At 43.3% G+C, this 13,453-nt stretch overlaps 1 pseudogene; it reads right to left on the bottom strand.

The window, feature by feature from the left end:
• Positions 1–272: 272 nt before the first annotated feature.
• On the bottom strand, positions 273–390 carry LOC124717702 (annotated as a pseudogene).
• Between the last annotated feature and the right edge of the window lie 13,063 nt (positions 391–13,453).

The raw sequence follows: 13,453 nt of genomic DNA, 5'->3' as shown, positions 1-13,453 counted from the left end.
CACAGTTGGCGTAAGGCCGTCGTATTGAACGGAAATATTGGTGAAAAATAGGGTTTCGTAGCAAGAAAAAAGCACTCTGTCTGCAGGCCACGAGTGGTCTACCGGGACCATCCGACCGCCGTGTCATCCTCAGTGGAGGATGCGGATAGGAGGGGCGTGGGGTCAGCACACCGCTCTCCCGGTCGTTACGATAGTATGCTTGACCGAAGCCGCTACTATTCGGTCAAGTAGCTCCGCAATTGGCATCACGAGGCAGAGTGCACCCCGAAACATGGCAACAGCGCATGGCGGCCCGGATGGTCACCCATCCAAGTGCCGACCACGCCCGACAGGGCTTAACTTCGGTGATCTCACGGGAACCGGTGTAGCCACTGCGACAAGGCCGTTGCCTTTTGTAGCCAAAAGAGTGGGGAGTAATTTGGTGTATTAGAATCCTGAATAAAACCAACGTGCTTTCAGAGAAAAATTTGTTGCACTACTTATTGAACACCCCTCGTAAGTATACTACATGTGTCCCAAAACACATGACTGGAATACACTGGAAATTACTTCTGTATCCAGCGATGACTCTACAAGCAAGGTAACATACTGGATCCTCACTATCACTGCTGGATTGATGATTAAATAGTGTCAGCAGCACCAACAAAATTACCGTAACGAAATGCTACGAACTGAAAATGAAAACGACATAGTAAGTGAGATACTCAGTCAGTAAGTGAGATACTCAGTCCATGTTTAGCAATTCTATACAACCGCTCTCTCACAGAAAGATCCGCACCTAAAGACTGGAAAACTGCTCAAGGGAAATAGGAGTAATCCGCTGAATTACAGGCCCATATCACTAAGATCGATATGAACAGGGTTTGGGAACATACAGCGTGTTCGAACATTATGAATACCTCGAAGAAAACGATTTATTGACACATAGTCAGCTCGGATTCAGAAAATATCGTTCTTGTGAAACACAACTAGCTCTTTATACTCATGAAGTAATCGGTGCTATCGATAGGGGATGTGAAATTGATTCCATATTTTTAGATTTCCAGAAAGCTTTCGACACCGTTACTCACAAGCGTCTTCTAACCAAACTGCGTGCCTACGGAGTATCGCCTCAGTTGTGCGACTGGATTCGTGATTTCTTGTCAGAAAGGTCACAGTTCATAGTAATAGAAGGAAAGTCATCGAGTAAAATAGAAGTAATATCCGTGGTTCCCCAAGTAAGTGTTATAGGCCCTCTATTGTTCCTGATCGATATTAACGACGTAGGAGACAATTTGAGTAGCCCTCAGATTGTTTGCAGATGATGCTGTCATTTACCGTGTTGTAGTCATCAGATGACCAATTCGAACTGCAAAATGATACGTTATCTGTATGGTGCGAAAAGTGGCAGTTGACCCTGAATAAAGAAAAGTGTGAAGTTATTCGTATGAGTACTAAAAGAAATCCGCTAAATTTCGATTACATAATAAGTCACACAAATCTGAAGGCTGTAAATCCAGCTAAATACTTAGAGACTACAATTACAAATAACTTAAATTGGAACGATCACATACATAGTGTTGTGGGTAGAGAAAACAAAAGACTGCGTTTCATTGGCAGAACACTTAAATGGTGTAACAGGCCGACCAAAGAGACTGCTTACACTACGCTTGCCCGACTTATTCTGGAGCACTGCTGTGCGGTGTGGGATCCGCATCAGGTGGGACTGACGGATGACATCGAAAAAGTTCAAAGAAGGGCAGCTCGTTTTGTACCATCGCGAAGTAGGGGAGATAGTGCCACAAACATGATATGTGGATTGGAGTGGCAATCATTGAAACAAAGGCACTTTTCGTTGCGACAGGGTCTTCTCATGAAATTTCAATCACAGTTTTCTCCTCCGATTGCACGACCATTCTGTTGGCATCCACCTACATAGGGAGAAATGATCACCACGATAAAATAAGAGAAATCAGGGCTCGCACAGAAAAATTTAAGTGCTCGATTTTCCCGCGCGCCATTCGAGAGTGGAACGGTAGAGAGATAGCTTGAAGATTGTTCATTGAACCCTCTGCCAGGCACTTTGTTGTGAATATCAGAGTAATCACATAGATGTAGGTGTAGACGAGTGCAAAAGGACCGAGACTGGATAAACAAAAAATAGAGGAAACTTAAGATAGTCGTTTTAATGCTTCAAATGTTCTCCATAGTCTCTTCTTCCCCGACACTTGTATTCAACGCAGTGTACGTTCTCTTTGGGGAATTATTCAGCTCGCGCCGCACGTTGAGTTCAGTGTCTGTTACATCATCAACGAGTGGACCCTCCATGTTCTTTTCTGCACGTTTTCCTTTTGTGATAGGTTCGTGTACGTAAGTTACGTCACCTGTCATTCTTCCCAGCAAATAATTTTCTGCGTTTTGCATTTCACTCAAGTCACGCCAGGTGCCTGGAGAATGTCTTAGACACTTGATCAAGAGATGTTGCCCCATTGCAATTTGTGACACAACAAAGTTGACAGATCGCATGCACATCTGCTGTTCACAGTTAGTAGTGCAAACTGCCATCGTAGTTACTGTCCTGACCTCGCTTTTACACCAGGAATAAAATCAATGTTGGAACTTTTTGGACGAATGGTGAATATTCGTGGGACTGTCTCAGTATTCACTTCTGTGGGTTTCTGAGAAGGAATTGTAGTTGTATAAGTAATCAGAGCGCTGTAGGATCATCAGACAGAGAAGTATGTTCCAACAGAAAGTAAGCCGAACCACTGGAAAGATAAGAGTTTATTAGCAAGAAGGCAAAAGGAAAGCATCGCTGTTCAGGCCACAGACGAGCCACTCGGAACCAACCGACCGTCTATCATTCTCAGTCTGTGGTATCATCAAGATGAGGTATGGAGGGGCACACCGCACTCCCGGCCGATATCTATTCAGCAGATCTGGAGCCGCTACTACTCGTTCAGTTGTCTCCTCTACTGTCAACACGAGCCTTAACACATCCCGCTCCAGTCCTCCCAACTTCCTTCCTGACAGCATGGGGATTCAAACACGGGTTCCACGCGTGGCATACAGCCTCGTTGATGGATTCACATGAAGGGTGACCGGTCCCCATACGCCGATATGATATTGCTAAGGTATTTAAAACGAAATAAATGAAGAACGAATATTCCTGAGGTGAAACCTGCTTCTTATGTGTATTCAGTCATTATTTAAGACTGAATGAGAATCTTTTCTTGTTTACTCTGTAGGTCTACTATGGGACAATTAATACCTGATGATTCAAATAGAAAACTCAAACAGAAAACAGATTTCAGTTTTTTCCTACAGACAAATTGTTGTTGTTGTTGTGGTCTTCAGTCCTGAGACTGGTTTGATGCAACTCTCCATGCTACCCTATCCTCTGCAAGCTTCTTCATCTCCCAGTACCTACTGCAACGTACATCCTCGCTTTTCTCACCATTGCCAGTCTACATTTTATATCCTCTCTACTTCGACAACCATCAGTTATTTTGCTCCCCAAATAGCAAAACTCCTTTACTACTTTAAGTGTCTCATTTCCTAACCTAATTCCCTCAGCATCACCCGACTTAATTTGACTACATTCCATTTTCCTCGTTTTGCTTTGGTTGGTGTTCATCTTATATCTTCCTTTCAAGACACTATCCATTCCGTTCAACTGCTCTTCGAAGTCCTTTGCTGTCTCTGACAGAATTACAATGTCATCGGCGAACCTTCAAGTTTTTATTTCCTCTCCATGGATTTTATTACCTACTCCGAATTTTTCTTTTGTTTCCTTTATTGCTTGCTCAATATACAGATTGAATAACGTTGGGGAGAGGCTACAACCGTATCTCACTCCCTTCCCAACTACTGCTTCCCTTTCATGTCCCATCGACTCTTATAACTGCCATCTGGTTTCTGTACAAATTGTAAATAGCCTTTCGCTCCCTGTATTTTACCCCTGCCACCTTCAGAATTTGAAAGAGAGTATTCCAGTCAACACTGTCAAAAGCTTTCTCTAAGTCTACAAATGCTAGAAACGTAGGTTTGCCTTTCCTTAATCTAGCTTCTAAGATAAGTCGTAGGGTCAGTATTGCCTCATGTGTTCCCATATTTCTATGGAATCCAAACTGATCTTCCCCGAGATCGGCTTCTATCAGTTTCTCCATACGTCTGTAAAGAATTCGCGTTAGTATTTTGCAGCCGTGACTTATTAAACTGATAGTTCGGAAATTTTCACATCTGTCACCACCTGCTTTCTTTAGGATTGGAATTATTATATTCTTCTTGAAGTCTGAGGGTATTTCGCCTGTCTCATACATTTTGCTCACCAGATGGTTGAGTTTTGTCAGGACTGGCTCTCCCAAGGCTGTCAGTAGTTTTAATGGAATGCTGTCTACTCCCGGGGCCTTGTTTCGACTTAGGTCTTTCAGTGCTCTGTCAAACTCATCACGCAGTATCATATCTCTCATTTCATCTTCATCTACATCCTCTTCCATTTCCATAATATTGCCCTCAAGTACATCACCCTTGTATAGATCCTCTATGTACTCCTTCCACCTTTCTGCTTTCCCTTCTTTGCTTATAACAATGAAACATAAAAACACAATGCGCTTGTCACTGGACAGACGAGGGCTCAACGTTTTATGTTCGCACACACTCTGTACCATACACTCAACACGAACGCCGTGCGTCGTTCGTGAAACATCGAAACGGTACTCCATTTTATTTCACACACGAATCTACAGGTTCCTGTTTACCGAATCAACCGCTTAAACGCTTTCTGAAGAGTAGCTGCTATAGGTGAGACAGACTCTGTCTTTTATGTTCTCCCACGAAAAATAAGAAAAAAAAATCGCAATGTGCGATGACTGGTGACCTGGAAGGTGAACGACATCTTGTCGTTCACCTATTCCAAACTAAAGTTGTGGGATGGTGTTATTAAGATAATGTCCGCCCCCGGTAGCTGAGTGGTCAGCGCGACAAGCTGTCAATCCTAAGGGCCCGGGTTCGATTCCCGGCTGGGTCGGAGATTTTCTCCGCTAAGGGGCTGGGTGTTGTGTTATCCTAATCATCGTCATTTCATCCCCATCCGCGTGCAACTCGCCGAAGTGGGGTCACATCGAAAGACTTGCATCATGCGAGCGGTCTACCCGACGGTAGGCCCGCGTCACACGACATTTATTTATTAAGATAATGCTCCACCTCAACGTGAAAATGAGGCTCGGTGCCGTCACGTATAAAAATGAAATCATTGGAATCTGCTTAAAGCTGAGGGAACAATCGATTTTTCAGCATGTCCAGGTATAACATTCCTGTAACAGTTTCCTGAACAAAAAACAAAGGACCATGCACATTGTGAACAGAAGCAAAAAGCATTTTCGACGACAACGCCAGGGTTTTGTGACCCCAAACTTTTTCCATTATGGCAGTTTACTTCACCCGATAGGTGAAACGCCGATTCGTCCGAAAAGATGAGTCATTCGGAAAAAGTGTTCGCTGCCATATCCTGTAGAACTAAAAAGCAAAAATCGTACCTTCTCTTGCGGTCGCCGGGACGCAATTGCTGCAGTAACTGCAACTTGTAACACTTCGTATGCACGCGTCATTTCACAAGACGCCACACGATCGTTTGAGGAAGCTGAAGTACCTGGCCTCCGCGTCTTGTGGACGTCCCAGGGCTCCGTATGAACGCATCTAGGATACAATCGACATTTTCATCAGACGTGCGTGGCCGACCAGTACTCTTCTCTTCGCATGTGTAACAAACTTCCAAGACTTTTGTATGCCGGTCATAAATCTGCTTGTGCAGAGGCGGCCTCTTGTCGAATCCACGGCACAATGCACGTTGCACTTGAACAGTGGATGGACTCTATGCAAATTCCAATACAGAAAATGATTTGTTATGTAGTTCCATGTTGCTACAAACGAACAACAGCGCACCTGTATGTCAAAACTTTGAACCATCTTCTGCCTAGTGACATGCGCGACATATTTCTATCTTTTATACTTTGTCTGTAATAAACAATTGAAATCGGTTTTGTTTTTTGACTCTATGTGTGAATTACCGTGTAAATGTTCACGCTGGGAGGCTTATGTGAGGAAAATTCGTTTTCTCATTCTCTATAATCGTGTGTGGAGCACCGTCAAAGAGAACCAACAGTTGCTGATCAGTAATCTGTATCCGGAAGGCGTCCATCGTTGCGTTGGCCATGTCAGGAAGCCGTAGCATGTCCGACAGCCCAGGATACACGACTGACATGAACAACCTCGCGGTGCCGGCGTTTCTACGGCTTTAACTCCTATCTACATCCGCCTGTTACAACGACGGATTTGCAACACAGATACAATACTGGCCATTAAAATTGCTACACCAAGAAAGAATGCAGATGATAAACGGGTATTCATTGGACAAATTTATTATAATAGAACTGACATGTGATTACATTTTCACGCAATTTGGATGCATAGATCATGAGAGATCAGTACCCAGAACAACCACCTCTGGCCGTAATAACAGCCTTGATACGCCTAGGTATTGAGTCAAACAGAGCTTGGATGGCGTGTAAAGGTACAGCTGCCCATGCAGCTTCAACATGATACCACAATTCATCAAGAGTAGTGACTGGCGTATTGTGACGAGCCAGTTGCTCGGCCACCATTGACCAGACGTTTTCAATTGGTGAGAGGTCTGGAGAATGTGCTGGCCAGGGCAGCAGTCGAACATTTTCTGTATCCAGAAAGGTCCGTAAAGGACCTGCAACATGCGGTCGTGCATTATCCTGCTGAAATGTAAGGTTTCGCTGGGATCGAATGAAGGGTAGAGCCACGGGTCGTAACACATCTGAAATTTAACGTCCACTGTTCAAAATGCCTTCAATGCGAACAAGAGGTGACCGAGACGTGTAACCAATGGCACCCCATACCATCATGCCGGGTGATACGCCAATATGGCGATGACGAATACACGCTTCCAAGGTGCGTTCGCCGCGATGTCGCCAATCACGGATGGGACCATCATGATGCTGTAAACAGAACCTGGATTCACCCGAAAAAATGACGTTTTGCCATTCGTGCACCCAGGTTCGTCGTTGAGTACATCATCGCAGGCGCTCCTGTCTGTGATGCAGCGTCAAGGGTAACCGCAGCCATGGTCTCCGAGCTGATAGTCCACGCTGCTGCAAACGTCGTCGAACTGTTCGTTCAGATGGTTGTTGTCTTGCAAACGTCCCCATCTGTTGACTAAGGGATCGAGACGTGGCTGCACGATCCGTACAGCCATGCGGATAAGATGCCTGTCATCTCGACTGCTAGTGATACTAGGTCGTTGGGATCCAGCACGGCGTTCCGTATTACCCTCCTGAACTCACCGATTCCATATTCTGCTAACAGTCATTGGATCTCGACCAACGCGAGCAGCAATCTCGCGATAGGATAAACCGCAATCGCGATAGACTGCAATCCGACCTTTATCAAAGTCGGAAACGTGATGGTACGCATTTCTCCTCCTTACACGAGGCATCACAAGAACGTTTCACCAGGCAACGCCGGTCAACTGCTGTTTGTGTATGAGAAATCGGACCGGCCGGTGTGGCCGTGCAGTTCTAGGCGCGTCAGTCTGGAACCGCGAGACCGCTACGGTCGCAGATTCGAATCCTGCCTCGGGCATGGATGTCTGTGATGTCCTTAGGTTGGTTAGGTTTAAGTAGTTCTATGTTCTAGAGGACTGATGACCTCAGCTGTTAAGTCCCATAGTGCTCAGAGCCATTTGAACCATTTTTCTTTTGAGAAATCGGTTGGGAACTTTCCTCGTGTCAGCACGTTGTAGGTGTCGCAACCGGCGCCAATCTCGTGTGAATGCTCTGAAAAGCTAATCATTTTCATATCACAGCATCTTCTTCCTGTCGGTTAAATTTCGCGTCTGTAGCACGTCATCGGCGTAGAGTAGCAATTTTAATGACCAATAGCGTAAATTTACAAGGTTACAACGAGAATCTTTAAGGACTTCGAAAAGTGTATTGGAAGCTTAAGAGTTGATATCACCGGTAGGCAGGGAAGGATTGAGTAAGAGGCGGTCTTGATCGGGATTTAGCAACTTCAGAAATACGGAAAGCATGACACATGTTATGGTGTTTGATAGTAAACGACGAGTAGTACAGAAATAAACAGGTCGGGATAATGGACTTTATGGAAGATTTGGGAAGGAAGAAGAATATTTGAATATCTGTCTCGCAGTAGGGTGTAAGGAGACAAAAGCTACGTCGGCTTGCTCACAATGCGCTGTACTCGCTTTTCATGTTCGTCGAGAGCCGGAAGGTCGTCACCGGAATTGAAAGGAGAACGTTAAGGGTTGTCATTCACGATGCCTGCATCGCATGTAAAACAGTAATTCAAAAGAACCTCATTTCATAATTCAAGAAGCAATATTTTGTTCTTAATTGCGAGAGAACATAGCTTTTTCTGTTATCCTGTTGTTGCTGTAGCTGCGAGCCCTTTGCGTTAATGTTGTATACAGAGATCGAAATAGCTGAAATTAAATTCGTCGCGCCTGCTTATTTCCCCAAAATGTCGAAATGACCCGCAGACAAAATTATGGCGCATACTTTGTCAATTAATACTGATGTTTTTATTCGTGAAGAAAAATTCTAACACAGATGAAAACCAATACGCTCGTATTAAAATTTCCTGGAAAATGACCGTTTTTGAAGGGGAAGGGGGCGGGGGGAGGACAATGCATATCATAACCGCTTCGCGAATTTTCGAATGCTCGGAAACAAAACGCTTCGGTTACGTTTTGCAATATAACAATGTTGCAGCTTTAAATATTAACTGTGTTCACGCGTGAAATGCATGAAATAATTTGGACTGTCAGTTAACACATAACAAATACACTGATGCGCGAAAAGTCCCGAAATTACGTAATGAAACTGCGGTAACAAATTTCATCAGAACAACAACGATTCCAAACTGTATTTTACCCGGTACAATTTCACACGCTCACTACTGTGAAAATCAGCCATGAGCATATTCTGATGAAGGCTGTCTACTAATGTGTTACAATTGGACGCAAATTTTGAAATAAGAGCGTCACGTGCATTATGGTTGTCAGTGGTAGATTAAGTGATTCTTCTAATACCGCAGATGTTAACTGAATGTTTTCAGTGAAAGTTTTTTTTTTTTTTTTTTACGATATCGCTAGGTACGAAAAACTGATTACTGAAGGAAACCAAGAGAGACCCAGGAAGATGAAGAGAGTGGAGAGAGGAGGTGGGGGTAGGGAGGAAAGAATGGAGGAGGTGAGGGATCGAGGGTGTCCCAGTTCAAACAAAATGTTCTTCAATATGTGGCAGGCTCGTTTTCTATTACAACTAGTTCCGGTTCTATTCGGCACACATAATCACATATTGTGGCTTGTGTATCATATGCAGTTAATCTCAACTGCACATTACATAAGGGGCAACAGGAAGTGGTGGTGGTTTTCAAAGAGAACGAAAACTGGTCATCATAACAATACAGAAAGAGACATTGTCGTCCAAATATTGAAAAAACTGCAATTAAAATGTCTTTGAGACTTCAGATAGTACATGGACAATGGCTGAAATTCCTTTAATGATATCGAAGTCAAACATATGTGATGTTAAACATTAGAAACGGTATCGATCACCTTACTCGTAATTCTGTTGTTGCGTGGGTGGGTGATTGGAAAACTACCCTCAATAGGCTGGCGTCTCATCGCCAGCTCATAAATGAGGTGGTCCTTCCTCAATAGGCTGATCCCGGAGCACTGCCTGACCGCCATTACAGAGTTGATAATCTAAAACAGAACAAAACACCAAAGGCAGAAATTATACAACAGTAACAGAATTTACTAAATCAACCAACAGCAACTGAAATGGCGATATTACAGTCGTAACTACGCGCTGCTACTAGTTGAAACCTGGTAGTCAAGTAAGGCCGGATTCGGTTACGAATGTGGACGGGTCCGTAATCAGTTACTATTGGTTCCATTTTGCAATTACACACATTTTTTTAAACGGTAATTCCAGACTCAGCAATAAATAAAGATATAACACGTTATTAATGAAGGAATAAACAACTGTGTCATTAATAGTGATTTCAGTGCTTTACAATTTACCAAATGAGCATAAAATATAAACACAGCAAATAATGTTTTAAAAACAAGCCAATGTGACACCAATTAGAATTTTAAGGCAAGTAACCACAGTCACGGCTGAAGGCCTTTAACACCAAGGACGGCAATTATAAAAAAAATTTAACAAACATACTTAAAACAGCAGTGCAATAGCAAAGATTAATTTAAAAGGACAGGCAACTGATCACCAAACAGGTGAGACAAATGATGGTAACTTGGTAGCACCATCGTTTAAACCTGCTGTAACGCCAAGAATGACAATTATATAAAAAATTAAAAAAAACATACAGTAAAACAGCAAATACAACAGGAAAGGTTAATTTAAAAGGACAAGCAACTGAGCACCAAACAGGTGAGACAAATGATGGTAACTTGGTAGCACCATCATTTAAACCTCCTATAACGCCAAGAATGGCGATTTCATAACAAGATTTAGAAACATACAATAAAACCTCTGAGTAGGTCCGGCAAAAAAATACCTTCGCTAGCGATGAGATAGGCAGCCAAGAGTGGCATTCACTTCACAAGATGGTAATCAGACTAGTGGCAACCTAACGAATGACTAATGATAATCTTGCTGAGGCTACCTGACGTCCAATAAACCGAATGCAAAGATGTAAAAATACGCCAAAGCCTGAACCAGCGGTCTGGACTCTGCCCGTAGAATACTGTGCTTAGAGCGCCCGGAACGAGAAAGGAATCACTACCACCAGAGTAGAAGAAACGCCAAGCAACCATCGAACAAGAAAGCTGTCAAAACTGCACGCCTCACTGGACAGCAGTGGCAATGCGAGGAAACGTACACTGCCGTTACATACAATAACCCCCCAGGGCACCTAACTGGAGCGTTAGCGGCCACGAGGCAGGAAAAATACCGCTGGTTGAACTTAACAAATAGTAACAAACTGAATGCAATAAACAGTAATTAGAAGTCCAGGAAAGCTAGTCAGATCCGCCCTCCGCAAGCACTCCACTCGCTGCTCTTTGCCTCGGATACACTACAAGCAGCAACATGAACCTACGTCACTGGAGAATTGCAAGATCCCACAATGGTGGAGGTTTCTCTTCTTGAATCCAAATGCACTCAACTTAAAACTTGCAGGATCTGGCTTACGACGAGGCTGTGCAACCTCGTGACCGCAGGCCTTCGATCCGGCAGTCCTTGCACGCCTCCAGTGGTCCCGGCTTGTTCCCGCACTGCAGGGACCGTGCTGCTTCTGAGTCCCCCTACCGAACTGCACACTGACACGACCCGGAAGAACAACAACGTCGCCCCAAACATAGGGCCACAGCTACTACATATCGATAACCGCCGTTGCTGCCACAAGCGGACAGGCAACACTTGCAAAACCGAGTGACGCCAGTCAACATGAGAAGAAGACAAACAACCGCAACCATGTCAACTAAACGATACGGTCTGGCCTCCAACAGAGGACGGAAACCTACAGGCAGCACCAACGGGAGCCGCAGCACGACTCAGTGTGTGTGTGTGTGTGTGTGTGTGTGTGTGTGTTTTTTTTTTATTTTTTTTATTAACGTCCCCCTTAAGATTCGTGTGCGAGTAATATTAAGTTATGCTGACGGCCAGTTATATTGACAATTTAGTGCATCAAAATGGCATTCGGAGAATCTCACAAACTTCCGGTCTTGTCCGCACGAAAATCACGTTTGTAATGCAAGGGGCAATCAGAAGGTTCCATTCGAAGGCCACACTAAACGTTTGCCTACATGTCGGTGCTTATAGACCCATATCGAAGTCGCTCTGGTTTTACGCTGCAGCAACGCCCTCAAACTGACACTTTTTGATCACCTCTTATACATCGACTGAACTGTGTTCGAGGGAAACTAATATACAAGAGTAAAAATCACTAGAAATGTCAAAGTAGGAATCATACAGACTGTTGATGAGATATAATTCCGATTGGTGAGAGGATTATGAAACTGAAACTGCATTTTGCCGATGATTTAGTTGACCAGCAGTAATTAAAACATCGTCTTTACTAGTTATCAAAGCAAGATAGTTTGATCTTATGCTTCGATTATATTACCTTAATAGTTTCAAAAGGCTTTTCTAGGTGCGTATAAAAATTAAGGAGAGCAGTGCTTTCATATCAGGCTTTGCAAGATGACTTCGCAGAAGTTATCCCACACAATGCCTCTTGTGTCACTGGGAATAACAGGTGATTCTGACTTCCAATACATGCTAGTAAGGCGGAGGATAATTTCTAAACGAGAAACCAAATACAAAAACCCACACGAAAAACGCTGATAAAGTGAACACAAACGAAAATTTTGTGTGGAAATGGACGGACAATTTCAAGCAGATTTATGCAAGAGCCGAAAGTGTTTGTCACGTTGCATCAGCACCAACCTTTCTTCTGTAGAGTTGTAACTTATACGAAGTTTTCCTCTGAAGTAGTCGGTTTAGAATGGTTCGAGAGTTCGCAGTCAGCTTGTAACTAGGCTGTTTAGGTTTTTATGTTGGTAACGCCACGTAGCGCTCTGTATGAAAATCACTGGCTGTGCTGTGTGCAGTCCGTGGCTGGTTTGCATTGTTGGAATATTTGCTATTGTAGCGTTGCGCAGTTGGGAGGTGAGCCGTCAGCAGTGGTGGATGTGGGGAGAGAGATGGCAGAATTTTAAGAGTGGACGATGGGTGGACGTGTGTCCGCCAGAAAGAGTAAATTTGTAATACTGGATACCATGAACTGATATATATATATATATATATATATATATATATATATATATATATATATATGATGACTTTTGAACATTATTAAGGTAAATACACTGTTCTCTATCCAAATCTTTCATTTGCTAACTATGCCTATCAGTAGTTAGTGCCTTCAGTAGTTAGAATCTTTAATTTAGCTGGCAGTAGTGGCGCTCGCTGTATTGCAGTAGTTCGAGTAACGAAGATTTTTGTGAGGTAAGTGATTTATGTAAGGTATAGGTTATTCTTAGTCAGGGCCATTCTTTTGTAGGGATTTTTGAAAGTCAGATTGCGTTGCGCTAAAAATATTGTGTGTCAGTTTAGTGTTGATCAGAATAAGTAAAGAGAGTAATATCTGCGTACGTTCAGTTTTGCTCAACTGTTTGAAAATAAAATAACGTAGAGGTTTATCAGCACAGTAATTCATTAATTTTTCAAAGGGAATGTTTCAAGCTTTGATTTATGAAGAGAGCGAGGACCTGCACGGAATTACAGAATACCACAAAGAAATTTTCTTGTTTTTGTTGCACCTTCGTTACATGCACGTGAGCTTACAGTGAAGTGAACAAGTAATTGGCACTGGCCTTGTTCAGGAGGCTAAGACA

This window comes from Schistocerca piceifrons, chromosome 1 (assembly GCF_021461385.2).
Source record: "Schistocerca piceifrons isolate TAMUIC-IGC-003096 chromosome 1, iqSchPice1.1, whole genome shotgun sequence".
In the NCBI taxonomy this organism is placed as follows: Eukaryota; Metazoa; Arthropoda; class Insecta; order Orthoptera; family Acrididae; genus Schistocerca; species Schistocerca piceifrons.
The sequence above is the reverse complement of the archived record's forward strand: the minus strand, read 5'-3'. Positions and strand labels throughout refer to the sequence as shown.